Genomic DNA, 19,705 nt, shown 5'->3' with positions numbered 1-19,705 from the left:
GTCAAAAGAAAAGAAGCAAACGGTAGGCCAGGAGCCTAATGTCTCTCTGCTTTCTAAAACACAGTAAATATTTAACCAATTTCTTCATGAATAGTATATATCGGATATAAACAAAGACATAGACGAATAAATATATTTATAAGCATGCTGCTACCGTTTTATCGTGTAACTGTGGAGTACTTATGGCCTGACGCGATCGGTAGTAATCGGCCACTTTGACCTCCAATAACTCATGCACTATTCAAGTTACATGCCTGTAATTAATACCAATTTAGGTTTACACTAACAGCTTTCTAAAGACACGGCGATCGACAAAATCGGATGAAGCGTTTATATTTTGGAAATCCGTTGCTGGGTGTTACTTGTATAACTTACCGCCAGATACTAAACTTTAAACTAATAAAGATATTGAATATCTGATTACACCATCAGAACCGCCGTGCAAATAATATTAATGCACATTTTTCTTTTTGAGGTATCATGATTCATCTGGCTACTATTAATTTCTATACGAACTGTGAAATGTCTGCCATGATGGTTTCACAAAGTCCGCAATCTTTGGCACTCCCGGCATAGACATTTCCTTCATCGACACAAAGCACCGTCCTCGTAACAGCGGAATTCCCAGTCATGTGGGTGCACCATGTGCTGGGGCTACGCCTCCCGTCCGGCTAACATTTGCCACCACATGTTTGCCTCCGGACCCCGGCTTTGAAGAGCGTCCTGTGCGACCGCCCCAATTCAGAACATTTAATATTTCCATGGCGCCACAACTCGCCAGTTACCTCACAAGGATCATTTTCCGGCCGATGCAATGTCGGAGATTTGATGTTTTACCGGATTCCTGATATTCACGGTACACTCGTGAAATGGTCGTACATCCCAACTTCATCGCTGCCTCGAAGATGCTGTGTCCCCCATCGCTCGTGCGCCGACTGTAACACCAAGTTCAAACTCACTTAAATCTTGATAACCTGCCATTGTAGCAGCAGTACTGATCTAACAACTGCGGCGGACACTTGTCATATAGGCGTTGTCGTCCGCAGCGACGTAATCTGCCTGTTTACATCTGTATTTGAATACGCATGCCTATACCAGTTTCTTTGGCGCTTCAGTGTATGAAGGCATTACAGACATGCTTAGGGAACCTATGGAAGAGAAAAGACTTGGTTCCTATGAAATCCTCCTGAGTAAATTTAGGTGATAGGTATTCGCAAAAGAACTGGAATAAATCAGAGACTTTGATACTATATGTCGGTTTTGACCAACGACGTCATTACAGACTCCAAAATGCAGCACAAACGTATTCAAATAGCGACCAATAATATTAGCCTTCCCGTTACAACGGCGCGGAAATACAAACAAATACAGGATCGCACTAATTCTTGACAAGCAAGTCTTGACAACAAGTATTGATAACGAGACAATTGTGGTAAAATGCGCCTTTTTGGCTGCAATAAACTGAAATGTAAAATAAACTCAAGATCACGGTAGCACTGAAACATATAAAACTAAACATGATAACCTACATTGGTTGGTTTCAAATGTGGTAAAAAAGTAAATAAATTAATTTAGTGCTAACTGTAATTGGTGTCGAAAACGTAACTTGACTTACGTAGCTCAAAATACCGATAACAACAGAGAAAGTCAAAATTCGCGAGAACCAATTACAACTGATGTCGAGAACATCGTCTGTCATCTGTTTCTCAATTTAAGACGCCGATGCCTATATAAACACTAAAACGAATAGCAGAACGAAAACCCAGAAAGCTATATCAATACAGATAGCTAAAAATCATGGCAATTAACACAACGCTGTATCTAAGTAAAACAAAGAATTAATAGGTTAACATCACTGACGCACAAACTGGGCCTCCATCGCTGAATGCAAGTAGCACAGGGCACGAATTTTTTATTCGATAGGAAAATGTATTTACAATTAACTTTAACTTTATGTAACTTGTTATGAGAGTTTTCGCCCCTTCTAGGATAACCAAAGATAATGTACAGGGTGTTTGTAAATGAATACCGCGGTTTTAACGCTTTATAATATTTATTACATTAAACTTACAGTTATAAATGATATGCCAAATGAAAGAGCAACTCAAACAGTTTTACAAAGAACCTTATAAATGCTCAATGTGAGCACCATTTGTCACACGGCACTTTAACTTCATTGTACCCAAGCGCTGGATAGACCGCTAGGGGCCCAATGACAGGGCTTGCTTTGCATGATCTCCACGTTCACCCGACCTAACGCCATGCGATTTTTTCCTTTAGGGCTTCATCAAGGATAGTGTGTACGTGCCTCCCCTACCAGAAGCCCCCCTGAATTAAGGAACCGGATTGAATCAGCTGTTGCTACAATCACTGAAGACACACTTATACACGTTTTGGAAGACCTCGGCTATAGACTTTGTGTGTGCCGTGTGACAAATGGTGCTCACATTGAACATTTATGAGGTTCTTGGTAATACTGTTTGAGTTGCTCTTTCATTTGACATATTTATAACTGTAAGTTTAACGTAATACATATTACAAAGCGTTAAAACCCCGATACTCTTTTATAAACACCCTTTATAATGTTAGAGTGATTAGGAATGTAAGCTAGTTAACGAAAGACGTCACTCAACACAACAGTACTAAGTCATCCCTCAAAGTAAATGGGCGATATCGAAGCCTGAAGTTGACGCAACAGACAGTTGCAACAATTCTGTTTCCTGCCGGTATCTGTGAGAATAAGATGACTCATGTCTTTTTTCTTGCTCCATACGCAAATGGTTATACCCTCACCATGCACTACACAGTGACTTGCGGAATATACATGAAGGTGAGAAAGCAGTTTACCAGTATGCAGCAGTATCTCCGTGTCTAACGAGCACAATATTTCTGTTATCTCCCACATACCCATCAGGTGCGCTGATGATCTGACTGTCCATGGCTGAGTAACAGGCTTTTACTTGTGTAGATCACCACTTCTCCCTGGCCTCCCGTGTCCAAATAGTTGCTTATATTTGTCCAACCATCAGTTCATCTTTCTGACAAACCATCACCAACAGCATAATCTATTAACCACCACGAGCAGAAGCATTTCATGTGAATTCGCTGCCATTTTGCTGTGTATGGCACCTTGTTCTGGATGAACACTCTAAGTTGGCTTTTAAGCCGATACTTGTTATGTAACTAAGAAGAGATCTTCAAAGTCGAAAATGCCGCCTTCATTCAACAAATTTGTAACTACGGAGAAGACGTGTTATAAGCGTCATACCACATCGGCATGGTGTCTGATCTACACCAAACTTTCTCAGAGGCCGTCTTTGACTGCTACAAGTTATTCCCATGTTTTGGTAGGTAGATAAAAATTGGACAAGTTCATCATCCTGTAAATCGGGAACCTGAACGAGTTTTTCTTGTTATCGTTGTCGACACTGGCAAGATATTAGTCTCAGGCATTTCAAGACCATATCAAAATCACTGCAGAAGTTCCTCAGACTAGCCCGGGCCTACAAAAAGAAGCGAACAGGGGACTTCGATTTATATATGCAGAGAGAGACGATAAAACATTTTATTCAATTACTAAAACATGGCTACAAGTTACATTTTATGTTTGCATGCAGTAAGGTTCGTCTACTATGCTTTTGACAGTTGATGAATGCAACGTATGTTTAAATGACAAAAAAGATGTGTTTATGTGATATAATTACAGTGTACCAAGTTTCAGATTTTTTTACTTTTACTGTATAACCATGCTTCTTGCTGAATTTCATGATTCTAGGTCTACGGGAAGCACCCTAAAGGTTTTGGTGAATGAGTTTGCGACTAGCAAAACATGTGACAGAAATGACCGAATCTTTTCGTTGCTCTGACTTAGAAGCTTACAGTTCTTACGCCACCAGGGTTCCATGAATGTGCCATAAATTTGAGGTTTATACGCCATACTGTTCCAGAGAAAAAAAGATCTTAGACAGACAAGCAGAAAGACAGACAGATGTACGGATAAGAACGCAATCCTATAAGGGTTCCGGTTTTACAGGCTGCGGCACGTAACCATAAAGAGTAGGCTTAATTGGGATTATCTACAGAATTCGGAAATTTTTTTTCAGATAATGCTCCACTTTATGAATAGATTAACAATATGTAGACGTAGTTTTACCACAGGTTAGTGTATTTAATCATTCAGTTCGCAGTTATTTGTTTGCGGTTACAGCAAAACGTGAAGAACAACCAGTGTATCCAGCTGCGACTCAATATGGCTGCTCTTCACGCCCCATGGACTATAGACTTCAGTCACCGAAAGACTTCATCTGTATTTGTAGTGCCTCACGCAGGTAATTTCTTAAGGTTTATTCCCAACATCTTGAACCTTTCCTTTCTTCCGTGTGTCTCCAAAACATTTTTATTTTCTCTTTTCGATCTAATCGCCCCATGGTCGGGCAAGAAAATATTTTTTGGCGGATCCGAATCAGCCTGCTTGAAGTACTACCGTCAAATATTTCTTACAAGGGGTCCCAGTCTCACTGCGAGCCGTGAAATAGGGTATTTATTATCTCCTCCAAAACTAAAACAAGGGATATGCCTGGACCAAATTACCACGCCGCGCATTCCGTATAGATCTACCTTATGGCGTACACGACACACCTAAGTTTCTCTGCCATGAATTGAACAGGTCATTTGCACATAGCCGCAACACTGTCCACATAGTCACGCATACTTCTAGATCACGTATTTTTAGAAATTGTTGGATGACTTCTCATATGTGTCCGATAGGCTTGAAATGCAGCATGTTTGCGGTGAAGGTTAAGAAAAGACTCGTCACATTCTTCACACAAATGTATCACGATCCTGGTTTCTGGCCTGGACAGCTATCTGTCTGGTATGCATCATGTTTATCGAAGAGGTCAGCCACGAAATGATGTACGAGTACAGCAACGATATTGACGCAGTATACAACTTCCGTAACAGTGACGTTCTGAGATAACGAATGTGACGGGGGTGACGGGGCAGTGGTTGTGACATCGTACCGCCCACAATTCGGTTTTCTCTAAATCGACTAAGGAACATACTTACATACTTTGATGACACCTTTCCGAAAGTTATGCTCGATTTCCCTCGCCACCTTTATCAACGTCGAGCTTACACTGTCTGTAACAACCTAGTAGTCGATACGACTTTAACCCACACTAGGGGTTAATAGCTCCGAGGAAACCCTGTAGAATGCCCTCCACTAGGTAATGTCATCAGCACATTGTACAAGCTCCGCAGTGCGTTTGCTCGTAGCAATGTTCTTGCACTCTGCTGCCACGGTGGCCTGTACAGTAGGCTCAAAGAGGACCTCCAACATGTCTGCTGCGCGACCACAGTTGCAACAGAGAAGGCGAGTTGTTTATTCCTAAGCGTTTATGCTTTTCCTAGAGTTCTACTGTGCTGTCGCTGTAAGGTGCGCCATAGATATGCGTCGGTTTTTCATCAGACAACGAGCGCTCTCACGTCCGTAATATAGAGGGTGTGCATAAAGTCCGGAAACACTTTCAGTTATTTATTGCACAAGAACTAAACATTGTGCAGATGTCATACATATTGCATTTTGAAGAGAAACTATGAAAGTTTTTTTATTTTTTTTACAGACATTCGATATGCGAACCATGAGTGACCCGGCAGATGTCAATACGGTAATCAAATTCTTGCCATACCCGTCCCAGCATGGCATCGTCCACTGTGGCAGTCGCTTCCTGTATTCTCTCCCGGAGCTCTGCTACATCACGTGGTAGAGGCGGTAGATACACCAGACCTGTAATGTGTCCCCACAGAAAAAAGTCACACGGAGTGAGATCTGGTGAGCGGGGAGACCATTTCATGAAACAGCTGTCCCCTTCAGTACGGCCGATCCATCGATGCGGCAGCTCCGTGTTCAGGTACCCACCAACTTCACGATGAAAATGGGATGGAGCCCCATCCTGCTGAAAGATGAACGGAGAGTCCGATTGCATTTGAGGCATCAGCCATTAGTGCAACGTGTCCAAGTAGGAATATCCAGTGTCAGTGCTCAGTGCTCTCGCCGAAGAAGAATGGCATGTACACTTTTCGACGTGACAAGGCACAAAAAAAATTTACCTCTGGGGAATGACGCTCAAATTCAATGCATTCGCGTGGATGCTTTGTTCCCCAGATTCGACAATTATGCCTGTGAAAAGTGGCTTCGTCATTAAAAATTAAGCTATCAACAATGCCATCCCCATCCTCATTCAACTGTTGCAAACTGCGCACGAAACTCAAAACGCTTATCTTTGTCGTCGTACTGAGCTTCTGCACTAGTTCCAATTTGAATGGGTTCACAGCCAGCTTCTGTCACAGGACTTTCCACACTGTCATTGGAGCCATTTCGAGTTTACGGGATGCACGACGCACCGATTTTTTTGACTTCTTATGAATGTCTCTCGTCCGCGCTCAACATTCACTTCATTCACAGTGGAACGTCCGGTTCTCTTTGCCAGAGACAAGCAACCCGTCGTAACGAATTTGTTGTGCCAGTGGTAAATGGCCATCCTTGTTGGTGGCTTCTTACCGTACTTGGTTCTAAAAATCCGTTGAACAGCTGTAGCACACTTGTTTTAGTCGAACTCCAGCACACAGAAAGCTCGCTCCGCACCTGAACTCCCCATGTTAGTGACCAGCGCAGACTGTCGGCAAATCACCAAACTACGCTATGGCGGTATACACAAAAAAAAAAAAGGAAAAAAAGAGGGTTTCTCTTCAAAATGACGTATGTATGATACCTGCACAATGTTTGGTTCTTGGACTTTATGTAAACCTTGAATTCTAATAGTATGGCCAACGCCTCGGAAACTATCTGAGTCATCGTCATTCCCTCACTTTTGATCAATACCAATGATACCATGTGTACATAGAATGAGCATCATTTACTGTCATGTACACTGACGGAAAAAAATATTGCCAACCAAAAAATAGTTGGGGTAGAGTAATGAAATTTCGGGAATACATTTGTCTAGGTAACATCTTTAAACGATTTACATCGCAGGGTCACAGGTTAATACGTCACTGCTAAATGTGAAATGCTGGTACATTAGTAACCGGTGTATCTGTCGGAATGTTGAATGCAAGCATGCAAACGTGCATCCATTGTGTTGTACAGGTGTCGGATGTCAGTTTGTACGTTGGATTGGTGCGTCGGTCGGTCGGTCGGTCGGTCAGAACATGGAGGGTAGTGATGTTTGTGTCTGACGCTGGAGTTGTCGTCCAGTGATGTCCCATATGTGCTCGACTGGACACAGATCTGGCGATCGAGCATGCCAAGGATCATATCGACACTCTAGAGCATGTTGGATTACAACAGCTTTATGCGGGCAGGAGTTATCGTGTTGGAAAAAAAACCTGGAATGTTGTTCAACACAACAGGTCGAATCACCGTACTGACAAAGATTTGCAGCCAGGGTGCATGGGATAACCACGAGAGTGCTCCTTTTGGCTTCCGAAATCGCACCCCAGACCATAACTCCAGGTGTAGGTCCAATGCGTGTACCACGCAGACAGGTTGGTTGCAACTTCCAACTGGCCGCCTTCTAACCAACACAAACCCACACTGGCACCGAGGCAGATGCAGCTTTCATCAGAAAACACGACACACCTCCACCCTGCCCTCCAATGACCTCTCATTTGAGACCACTAAAGTGGAATGGACGCTACAGGGTGTCAGGCTTCGAGCTGTCGAAGTAACCAATTTCTACGAGTTCGTGGTGTCACTATGGTGCAAACAGCTGCTCAGATTGCAGCTGCAGATGAAGTAAGATGCATCTGAGCCATACGCCGAACACGATGGTCGTCCCTCTTGGTACTGTCACGTGCCCGTCTGGAGCCGGTATTCTCGCAGTCGTACGTTACCGTCACCACAATCACGTACAGTGACAACATAGCTGCTACGTCTTTCTGCAGTATCGTAGAAGGAATATTCAGCTTCTCATAGCCGTATTACACGACCTCGTTCAAACTGACCGATGTGTTGATAATGGCGTCTTTGTCGTCTTAAAGGCCTTCTTGACCAACATCCTTCCCGCTTCAAATCTCAAACGTAACTAACGCTCACGACCGTTACAGTGTGTACTTAAAGAAAAACTGATTTGTATCCTCATACAGCCGCTACTAGTACCACTCTTAAGCGACTGGCTTGAAATTTGAACAGACATAGTCTTTCAGATGTTGAAACACGCCCACCAACTTTCGTTTATGTCGTGCATTTCCTCCTTGGTGTTGCGATTTTTTCCGTCAATGCATTTTTAATTTTTAGAGTTCCCAATCTGAATTGATAAAAACAGAACCCTTACAGGATCACTTTGTTGTCCGTCCGTCCGTCCATAGATACTTCTTTTTCTCCGGAATTGATAGACGTTTCAAGTTGCAATCTGTGTCACGTATCCATGTCCACGGTCTCTTGGTGGTTTAAAACATTTAAGCTTTTACGTCACTGTAATAAAAAAATACGACCATTTATATCACATATTTTGATAATCGTGAACTCACTCAGCATCAAAACCTATAAAGAACTTCTCGTTGAACTTGCATCAAGATATTTGGCAATAAACAAGGTTTCACAGTACAAGTAAGGGGAAAAATCCGAAAAAGTGTTAATCTGTAACCACGTAAAAAACATTTTGCCAATACGAGCTTATAAAAAATGGCTCTAAGCACTACGGGACTTAACATCTGAGGTCATCAGTCCCCTAGAACTTAGAACTACTTAAACCTAACTAACCTAAGGACATCACACACATCCATGCCCGAGGCAGGATTCGAACCTGCGACCGTAGCAGCAGCGCGGTTCCGGACTGGAGCGCCTAGAACCTCTCGACCACAGCAGCCGGAACGAGCTTGCACTGTATTCGTAATCTGTCAAAAATTTCGGGATCTACTGTAGCGATTTTGATCTGATTTTCAGTAGTGGGTATAGTGATTCACTAAGAAGGTTTGTTTATATACTTTACAAATATGTTGTGCTAAAAAGCTGAGCTACGATGAAATGAAGTTCCCTGCTGCTGTGAAAATGATGCCTTTGCCGTATAGCAGTGGCAGGCGCGTGGCCGTCCAACTATCGCTCTTACAGTCTATCCGAACGACACGTACAGCAAATGTAATGTTTCAAAGATAGATAATACTCGTAATTGATGCAGGATGCACTTCCGTTGTTTGGGATCAGGTTCCGAAATCCCATAAAATATGCACTGAAGCTTTTCACAGAACCATTTGATACTTGCGTAGCAACAATAGCCCTACCAATAAAAGGGGTGGATGAACTACACTACTGGCCATTAAAATTGCTACACCACGAAGATGACGTGCTACAGACGGGAAATTTAACCGGCAGAAAGAAGATGCTGTGATATGCAAGTGAATAGCTTTTCAGAGCATTCGCACAAGGTTGGCGCCGGTGGCGACACCTACAACGTGCTGACATGAGGAAAGTTTCCAACCGATTTCTCATACACAAACAGCAGTTGACCGGCGTTGCCTGGTGAAACGTTGTTGTGATGCCTCGCGTAAGGAGGAGAAATGCGTACCATCACTTTCCGACTTTGATAAAGGCCGGATTGTAGCGTATCGCGATTGCGGTTTATCGTATCGCGACATTGCTGCTCGCGTTGGTCGATATCCAATGACTGTTAGCAGAATATGGAATCGGTGGGTTCAGGAGCGTAATACGGAATGCCGTGCTGGATCCCAACGGCCTCTTATCACTAGCAGTCGAGATGACAGGCATCTTATCCCCATATGGCTGTAACGGATCGTGCAGCCACGTCTCGATCCCTGAGTCAACAACGGTCTCCACGAACAGTTCGACGGCTTTTGCAGCAGCATGGACTATCAGCTACGAGACCATGGCTGCGGTTACCCTTGACGCTGCATCACAGGCAGGAGCGCCTGCGATTGTGTACTCAACGACGAACCTGGGTGCACGAATGGCAAAACGTCATTTTTTCGGATCAATTCAGGTTCTGTTTGCGGCATCATGATGGTCGCATCCGTGTTTGGCGACATGGCGGTGAACGCACATTGGAAGCGTGTATTCGTCATCGCCATACTGGCGTATCACCGGCGTGATGGTATGGGGTGCCATTGGTTACACGTCTCGGTCACCTCTTGTTCGCACTGACGGCACTTTGAACAGTGGACGTTACATTTCAGATGTGTTACGACCCGTGGCTCTACCCTTCATTCGATCCCTGCGAAACCCTGCATTTCAGCAGGATAATGCAAGACCGCATGTTGCAGGTCCTGTACGGGCCTTTCTGGATACAGAAAATGTTCGACTCCTGCCCTGGCCAGCACATTCTCCAGATCTCTCACCAACTGAAAACGGCTGGTCAATGGTGGCCGAGCAACTGGCTCGTCACAATACGCCAGTCACTACTCTTGATGAACTGTGGTATCGTGTTGAACTGCATGGACAGCTGTACCTGAACACGCCATCCAAGATCTGTTTGACTCAATGTCCAGGCGTATAAAGGCCGTCATTACGGCTAGAGGTGGTTGTTCTGGGTACTGATTTCTCAGGATCTATGCACCCAAATTGCGTGAAAATGTAATCACATGTCAGTCCTAGTATAATATATTTGTTCAATGAATACCCGTTTATCATCTGCATTTCTTCTTGGTGTAGCAATTTTAATGATCAGTAGTGTATATATATATATAGTTATGTTTATTCAGGACCCTTGGTGCACGAGTCGTCGTTTCCCTTATCCAGACTTTTTCGGGAGGGGGAAAGGGATTTTAATCTAGAAGTTGATGCCAGCGGTCTATTTGTCTAAACCTCAAATGACTTCCCAGCGTGCAACCAAATCCGATCCGATTATACATGACAACTTTTTTTATCATCTTAGTCCCTTACATCAGCCTCTTGTCTTATTTGCAGTCGACAGAATGATTTTATGTCCACTGCCCTTCTGACAGACATTTCGTACCATGTCACGTACCCTCCTGGCACGAGGCTGACTCACAACAGCCTACATGTACACATACATTCAGTGCATTGCCATGAAGAACATGGCGGAAACTGAAAGGCCAAAATACCCGGGAGGGGTTGTCCCATTTGTAAAAATGGTTCAAATGGCTCTGAGCACTATGGGACTTAACATCTGAGGTCATCAGTCCCCTAGAACTTAGAACTACTTAAACCTAACTAACCTAAGGACATCACACACATCCATGCCCGAGGCAGGATTCGAACCTGCGACCGTAGCAGTCGCGCGGTTCCGGACTGCGCGCCTAGAACCGCTAGACCACCGCGGCCGGCTTACGTTCCGGAAGAAATACAATTTTCGTACACCCCTGTGCGTCTGCAATTAATCGACATGCATTTTCACGGTCTCTAGGAGGGCAATAAGTAGAGAGTTAAGGTATATACGCAGTTCGCACCCTGTAAAGCATTTCTTACAATTTTCTTATTAGATTAGCGAAACGTTCGACATAGTTCTCCAAGAGTCTTAACTGCGATCATTCTGCGTTTTGATTTCTCTCCCGTAAGTTCAACAAGCCGCCAATAGCATGCTATGTATGGATCCCACGAACTACTTCAGCACTGAACTACAGACGGTATGTGTGTTTTGGAGGCACAGTAATTTGTAGATGAAATGCAGTTTCCACAAAAACGGGAAACGCTCCGTTATTAGGGTGCCCTATGATAAATGGTTGCCAAAGGAGGAGTCAGGTAATTCTTTTAATCTTTACAGAGTGTCTGAAAATTCCTGTTGCTGTTTCTAGGAGTTGCGGAGGTGACTTACAGCCAAACCTCCAGATGTGAGACACTCAGATCGGTACCAAACGATGTGTACTGATAGAGTAATCAACCAAAACACCGATTTTATTCCCAAAACACCGATTTAATTCGTGCTGTGTGCTGTCGTCTAGCAGAACATGCGTAAAAGGTAATTAAAAGTAACACCAGAACTACGGAGTACGGTAAAAGCGAATCTGTATCACTTTACAACGAAAATCAGTGGTAGGTGAGTTGGTAGAGCGTCAGATCGTCGTATTAAAGGTCCCAAGTTCGAAATTCACTGAGGTTTTTTTTTTTTAACAGTTTTCGCGTGAAGTATTTATATGGGAGAATATTTTTTTCTGACATGTTAACATGTTAAAGGACGTTTCGCAGTTTGTAGCTTTTTTTTGGGGGGGGGGGGGGGGGCAGTCTTCTTTCGCTTCGTCAGCTGAAAGTAGAAATCTATAGAGCACATTTTGTATAGATAGGTATGGTGTTATCTATGCAATTGTACGCTATAGGTTTGCTACTTTCAACTAATGAAGCATAAGCAAGGTACCAAGAGAACATTGCTAGTAACTCCGAAACGTCCTTTTACGTGTCAGAAAAATGTTGTCCAATATAACAATTTCATGCGTAAACTGCTGAAAAAAATCGCTATCAGTGGCTTCCAAACTCTAGACTTTTATTCGATGAGCTCACGTGTTACCAACTCACGTTCGTAGTTCTGGTGTTGGTTTTAATTAACCTTTACGCATGTTCTGCTGGACAACACATCGCACGAACTAAATCGGTGTTTTGGTTGGTACTCTATTGACGCACAACGTTTGGTACAGATCTGAGTGTCTGACATCTGGAGGTTTGGGTGTTAGTACATAAAGTATTGACAGGGAATCAATTACCGGAAATGCACCGTTTGGATATAAAGTAGGTTTGAATATCGGATCACTTTCGAACTCCCTTTCCCCGGTATGCACAAAGGGAGGGAGCTGTCATCAGTCTGTGTTGTAATTATGACGTCACATACCATTTTCGTCCGACTATTACAACGACGGTTGCGAGAAACTGGTATGTTCTCAACTAGGAGGGTCGACTGTGGTTCTTCACAAACGCGCCGCACTCTCGACTTTGAAGAGGGCGTCTTTAGTCTCCCAGCACAGAACCCGACGACGAATACTCGAAATATTGTCCATGTCATGAGCTCCTGTAAGGCAAACAGGGCAAAGCTCATTGACTTCGCTGTGTGCTTACCGTGAAGCGAGAGATTTGAAAGTGATACCACCTTCAAACTCATTTTACATCCAAACGGTTCATTTCCGGACATTAGTGCTGTATCAAAACTTTAAATACGAAGTTCCCTCTACAATCCCTAGCAGCTTGTAATAGGAATGGTGAAATACCCTGCGTAGAATGTAACGGGTACCCGATTAGGTACAGCTGCCTTGCCTTCATGGAGCTGCTTCCGTTGTTTTTCAATTGCATGCGCACTTATTTACACATCTGCCAATTTTTGTATGTCCATCTTCGCAGAAGATGTTGACTGGGACGTCGGCTGTTCAGTTTGAAATAAAAGATAGTACATCTATAGCCGCAAATTTTGAACTGTTTATTAAGGTACATGTTTCGATGTTATATCACAAGTAGATCGTATGAAATGAAATGGTGTGTAGTCATTGTTGGAGTCATAATAAAATAACCGGTGTTCGCAGATCCCTGCTATAAACGACGTGATCACTTTGTGCATAACCCACGTCGGTAGATGCACGAAGTGACCATGTCGTCTCTATCCGATATCTGCGGACGCCGGTTGTCTTTTTGTAGCTCCTACAATGACTACATGCAATCTGATCGTATCCGATCTACCTTTGTCAAGAGGCCTGATGATGATGTAATGCAACACAGAAACCGGTAGCTTAATAGAGAGTTAAAAATTTACAGCTGAAGATATATCTGCCATGTGATTTGTGTGTTTGCGATTGCCCTCCCCACTAGCCGTTTAAAGCGAATCTGAGTGTGACCTCTCATAAGCGAGTAACTATACTCGTATATTACGCAAATGGTTCAATTGAAACTTAATACCGTGCTTATTTACGGTAGGGTCGAGCGTAACGAATGCTAACTTGCTTATAGTCGTCACGTTTGGTGAAGTCACATGGATTCCGAATTGTGACGCGTTGTTCAGTGCAGTTGGCAACGACGGTTAGCGTTCGAACTTGCGTACTCATGTAGTCAAGCTGAATGGAATTATACTTATAAAAGACAACTAACAGCTTCTAAACTAGTTGTGCAAATGAAATTAAAACATAATTAGAAACTGATGCATCTGATATCAATAAATTAGCCAACAATTGTAAAAACACTGGCGCTTCAAGAAGTGGTCTAATCTAATCAAGACACTACGAAACACATGTAGGTTTTTTCCCTCTTCGTTGTCGGCAAGTTGTATCCACAATGCAAAGGTTCTTTGCAACAGCTTGCTAAGAAACTATGCCTCATCTAAGTGGTTGCACCTAGGAATGTCCCTGAAAATTACACACACACACACACACACACACACACACACACACACACACACACACACACACGAGGAAATTTGGTGGATTTAATGACGAAACAACTTTCAATACATTCATCATCAACATTAATTTTCAGTTAAGTTCTTTTATCATTACCTAAGCTTCGTGGAATGTTGAACACAGTGCTTAAATAAACACGCCCAAATCTGAATAGAATAATTTATAGAAATAACAGTGCCGAAATCTTCATTCCCAAGAGTCAGTAGTCCAGTGGATTGCATATGATAAACTAAGGGGAATATAATGCATCTTTATTTGTACACCGCTGGTTGCCCATAGGTGAATATTATCTTGCACTACTTTGTTTCCTAAACCTGGGTACGCATTGAAAAGCCAACTAGAGGAATATATTGCATCTAAATCCCAACGGTTATTTGTATTCTTTTAATGTGTGTTTACAAAAATATTTGAATAATCGTGTTTAGACTCTTCGTAAGAGAAAAGATTAGGGATGGACGATAACAATAGATTTTTTTGGACAAGTAAAGCAAAGCTTATATAGTCTGACCACATTCCCATGACAAAGAAGAAAATTATTTGACGAAGCAGCTTTCAAATTGTGATACTTTAGAGACATAACGAAGAGCTCCGATATTCCGTGACATATAATCAAATGACCGAATGAGTCAGATAAGGTTGCGATACACTTAACGATTTCAGTGCAGACTGCGTACTAAAAGAAAGAACTTTGAAATGGAAAGATGGTTAATGCAAGATGGCATGAACAAATAGTATAGGGATAAAAGAAATTTAACCACATCGTATTGTTTCTACTCACTGCTTGTAAAAAATGGCATGGTTCCGAAGCATAAAGATGACCGCGAGGCCTAAACAAAATATAGCGCCTGCAAACACAAAATCAGCGTCCTTTGGCTATGTTTCGAGCGTTACAGAAGTAGTTGTAATTCCTGACTGCGAGGTTCTGCTGCATCTGAAAATTAACATGATTCTGTTATTGCGCTGCAGTTTCTTAATGTTTTCTGGTAGCACAAAGATTATACTCTACCACATGCTAAACTTGAGCAATATCTTTGAATAAGGCATGACGTCACGAACTTAACAAACGACCGTTCACTGGCAACCGATGGGTGCAAGATTGATTGAGGATAAGTTTCTGGAAACTACACGTGAACAACTCTGATAATTTATCGGTGGACCTACGTAATGAGGTAAGTTTGACTTGAAACGGCCCTCACCCACAGGTATTGTAAAGAGCTTACTTTACAACGTACAAGACCTAGCCGAATTTAAGTAGATATTTGACATTTCAAGAATATAATTTCTCGGCGTCACCTGACCTAAGAGTACATATGCTTGGTAATTTCCTCATAACTGTTCAGTTTGTTGTTCTAAAGTGTTACGAAGTGCGACATCGTTCTACGGCAAGCTACCGATGGGTAACGATACTATGACACTGTGATAAAATATTAGTTATAACAACGATTTGCTAACAGTGTGTGATTTTGGACGCACCAGTTACACCTTCGTTTCAAATTTTCTTTTGTATTGAGACCCAAAGCAATCTTTGTATTAAACTGATTCGAATACCAGTCCAGTACGAAATGTTGAATCATCTTCTAAAGGTAGTGTCTTACATTTCAACTAAAAAAACGATAGTCACTATTGTCTGCACAACAACAATTTGTAATTGACTGTTACACAAAGCACAGTAAGCGCCAAAAACAGAATTGTGATTCTGTAGCATGCAGTTGTAAACTCTGACTACTGAACGTCATTCTCTTAGGCTTCTTGCTACGCAGTAAAAGAACTTTTCATACAAACTTTATTCTTACTGTTTAGGAAAGCTACTGCCTATGAAAGCGTTTTTATTTCTATTTCACAAAGGCTTTGTTTAAAGAAAACGAGTCAATGTTCTGCATTTTCCGTGGAAATATTTAGACAGCATCTAAATCGGTTTTGTCTACAGCGAAAAAGATGCATAATATTCGTACTCAATTCAAGTTGGGAAACTTTTGTGATTTGTTAGTCTTCACACAGTCGATATTAGACTGGGCCGTGCTCTTACTACTAATTACTAGTATGGCTTATATCTAATACGAACTGTGTGAAGATCGACACACTACAAACATTTCTTTTAAATGCTAAAGCTTTCTACATTCGCTGTGCATAAATTATAATGGTGTAACTTACCAGTCACAAGAGCATGACCGTGTATCCACTGCTACGAAACCTAGAACAGAAAACCAGGCCGCGAATAACAAACGGAGGTATTATTTAAATCAGTCTACTGTTATCACGTACGTTAATTCTAAAAACATTACTTGGTAAAAATTATTTTGTTACTTGTTATCATTCATTTCAGTTTAAAAAATTGCCTATGTTTTACTTGAAGCCGTCGCATGCGTTTAAGTTACTATTGTTAAAATATATACTGTATTTTAAAAGCAAAGCGACGTAAGTTCGGATATTTGAATGAAGAGGTGTTACACACTAAAAAGAAAAAGAGTACAGTGCGGACACCAACTCTGACAAAATTTCGGAGGACGTTCCCAGGCATTTTCTTGGTATTTTGGTACAACGGACCCGTCACTATCCAGTGGCTCGTTAGTCATTGCATTTGTCACCGTCCTTGCATATGAATTTCACGGAAAATAGCAAATTTGTTCCGTTTACTAGTGGTATCGTTAAGTGGAGGGTTGGCCGAGATGCACCTCGTGTATGGTAACACTGTATACAATGGAAGAACGGCATAACGACGCTAGCGCTTTTTAGCTTGTAAGACAGTAGCTGTTCTCTCTGCTGTTGTCATGATGGTCGACATTTTAAACAATCCCTTAAGGGAAGAGCGTTGTATTAGGCAGTGACACAGCAGGCTGAACAGGGTGTCTGAAGATTTTTGTACTGCCGCAGATTTTATGTTGCACGATTTGCTGATTGTGTGTAGCTTGCATTTTCACTTTTGTGAATTTATATCCAAACAACAAAGGTAACTGGTGCAAAAAACCGAATAAATCATAAATACACCATGTAGTTAGGGCCCTTATACCAAGTGCTCAGAAAATATTCGTCAACAACCTCAGACATTTTGCTGGAGGAGCTCAATACATCCTGTATACGAGTGGTTATCGGGGTAAATTTGAAATAGTTCCTTTCATTGAAATTAAATTTATTTTAAAAATTGTTGTTGTGGTGATTGTTTCATTCACGTCTGCATATACAATATCGACCATCCCGACTACTGTAGGAAAATGAGCCAATGGCATTGGTGATGTCTGAACTGTACTGGTAAAACTAATCTCCCATTAGACCAATGAGTAAGTTCACATTTTCGTTTTGTTATTTTATTCACTTCGAACTTTAAATTGCGTCTTCCTCCTTTTCAATTTTGCTACACGTACAGCTTACAATTGCAACCTATAAAATATGTATTTTACAATTATTTTATTTTACAACAGTATACAACATCAAAATTTTTCAGCAGAGTGCTTTGACTTGAACAGGTTTCTCAATACAACAGTATAGAACAATTTACTACTGTTGTACACATCGGTTAGGAGTACCATGTTTTATAAGCAGGAAATATTTCCTTAGCACCCTTTGCTAGGCATAGTGACAAAATTTGTTAAATTTGCGACACCTACACTCCTCTTACTTCTTGTCATCTTTGACAGTGTATCAACACAGCATAGAAGTGCATCAAGATATATTCGTTTTATTAACTCGAAATAAAACTACAACTAACATTTTCTAGATCCCAGTGTAATAAAGAGTGGTTAGAACCACAATGATTCATCAGAAACAATATCTACAGAAACTGGAGAGGAGTTGTAAAGTGGATATTAATTCAGCAATGAATATCAAAAAGGGGAAAAAATACTGTAGTCTTTCTGGCATAAAATAACGGAACTTTTTTCTGGCCTTGTTCCTCATCTTTGTCCTATTCCACTTTCTAGAGACATCAGATTATCGGTGGCCTTTACGGCAGTTTCCAAGAATGTACCTGCTTCGTAGCCTAGCTATTAACGTAACTGTCATTCTTCTAATATTCCCATCGTTACGGAATACGTGACCACTTGGAATCCATCAGTTTAGTTTGAGTGTATCTGCGAGGAGTGCGAAGTGGGAGGAATGTCTCATGAATCGTGCCATAGCCTTAGCGTATTAACTACCCAGTATATTTCAGTTGATTTTTGAACGGTTACTGGTGTTTCTTATTATATTTATATAGGTTATCTGTCGCTATTTGAAATATTATCCTCGCAGCTGCAACAGGAAGTACACGTAGCTTTGTTACTGCACTGTTAAAGTGAAATGTTAACATTTCACTTTAACGCGCTTTTTCGAGTATGAACTAGTATGTAAGCCGAATACTGAAGATAAAATTCGAAACTTTCTTTTTCGTGCTGTTCGCCTAATGGAATAAATGTGGGGCCTTGTAATACAACGCAACAATATATGCAACGTGACAGATTCGTTTACTCCTGTACAAGATAATCCATTCGAGGAAAGTTGTGTGTGAGGTACAGAGAACTGCTAGAGTACTTCAGCTACCGAGAGGGTGTTAATTTTTTAGTGGGGAAATGGCTAATTATATTTCTCGAAGTATTCAGTTTGTTGTTAATCTCTTACGTATGGCGTTACTGCACGCAAAATTCCAGTGGATGATTAGTTGTGTCAACCTCGTAAGAGTACCAGATTTAAATGCCTCAGATGTCATTACTATACCTGTTTACTCTTCTTTGGTTATTCAGACTGTGAGATTCTGAACTAATAGTGTTGATGTGGGGAATACGAATTTGTAGTAAGCTTTCAAAAATTTCTCAATAACAAAATTTCCTGTTCTAAGGAATACTACACCTGTCGATTCCATGTTTTGCCTTTGTTGTAACTTAAATATGACGATAGCATACACATTCTGTCAAAAATATGCTCCCTTTCCAGTATACTTCATCTGTGAATTTAATATCATAATAGTTAACTGGCCAGATCACGAATGAGACAGATGACTACTCAAACTGAAGGGCTAAGTTTTGCATATAACAAAACATCAACATGTTAATGAGTGCACGTGACAGAAAGATTTTTCAGTGTTACCTAACATAATAGAAAATGAACTCACTTGAGCTCTTTGAAAACAGAGAAGCATATGTCATTCAAATATTTTCATGTAGTGTGCGCAAGTACTAGTAGGCCCTAAAGTAAGTAAATCTACACTTATATTTAAATACCGCTGACAAGTATCTAACTTGATTGTTATTGTGAACACGTGTATTCATTCCAAATATGCCTCCATGAAATGCTTAATTTGCCACACGTGTCTGAAGTGTAAATATTCCACTGTACAATTTGAAATTGATGTGTGTAATACGTTGTAGAAAATTTTTCCAAGTCAGCGGCCAAA

The 19,705-nt window shown here is 41.5% G+C and overlaps 1 protein-coding gene across 2 annotated transcripts in view; it reads right to left on the bottom strand.

The window, feature by feature from the left end:
• The window catches only part of LOC124596011 (anoctamin-10), a 321,895-nt gene that overhangs the window by 251,636 nt on the left and 50,554 nt on the right, over positions 1–19,705 (bottom strand). For both annotated transcript variants that reach the window (XM_047134964.1, XM_047134965.1), the window contains exon 2: positions 16,495–16,534. The gene's annotated coding sequence lies outside the window, so the exon portion shown is untranslated. The remainder of the gene's footprint in view (positions 1–16,494; positions 16,535–19,705) is intronic.

This window comes from Schistocerca americana, chromosome 2 (assembly GCF_021461395.2).
Source record: "Schistocerca americana isolate TAMUIC-IGC-003095 chromosome 2, iqSchAmer2.1, whole genome shotgun sequence".
NCBI lineage: Eukaryota > Metazoa > Arthropoda > Insecta > Orthoptera > Acrididae > Schistocerca > Schistocerca americana.
This window is presented reverse-complemented; position numbering and strand designations above follow the sequence as displayed.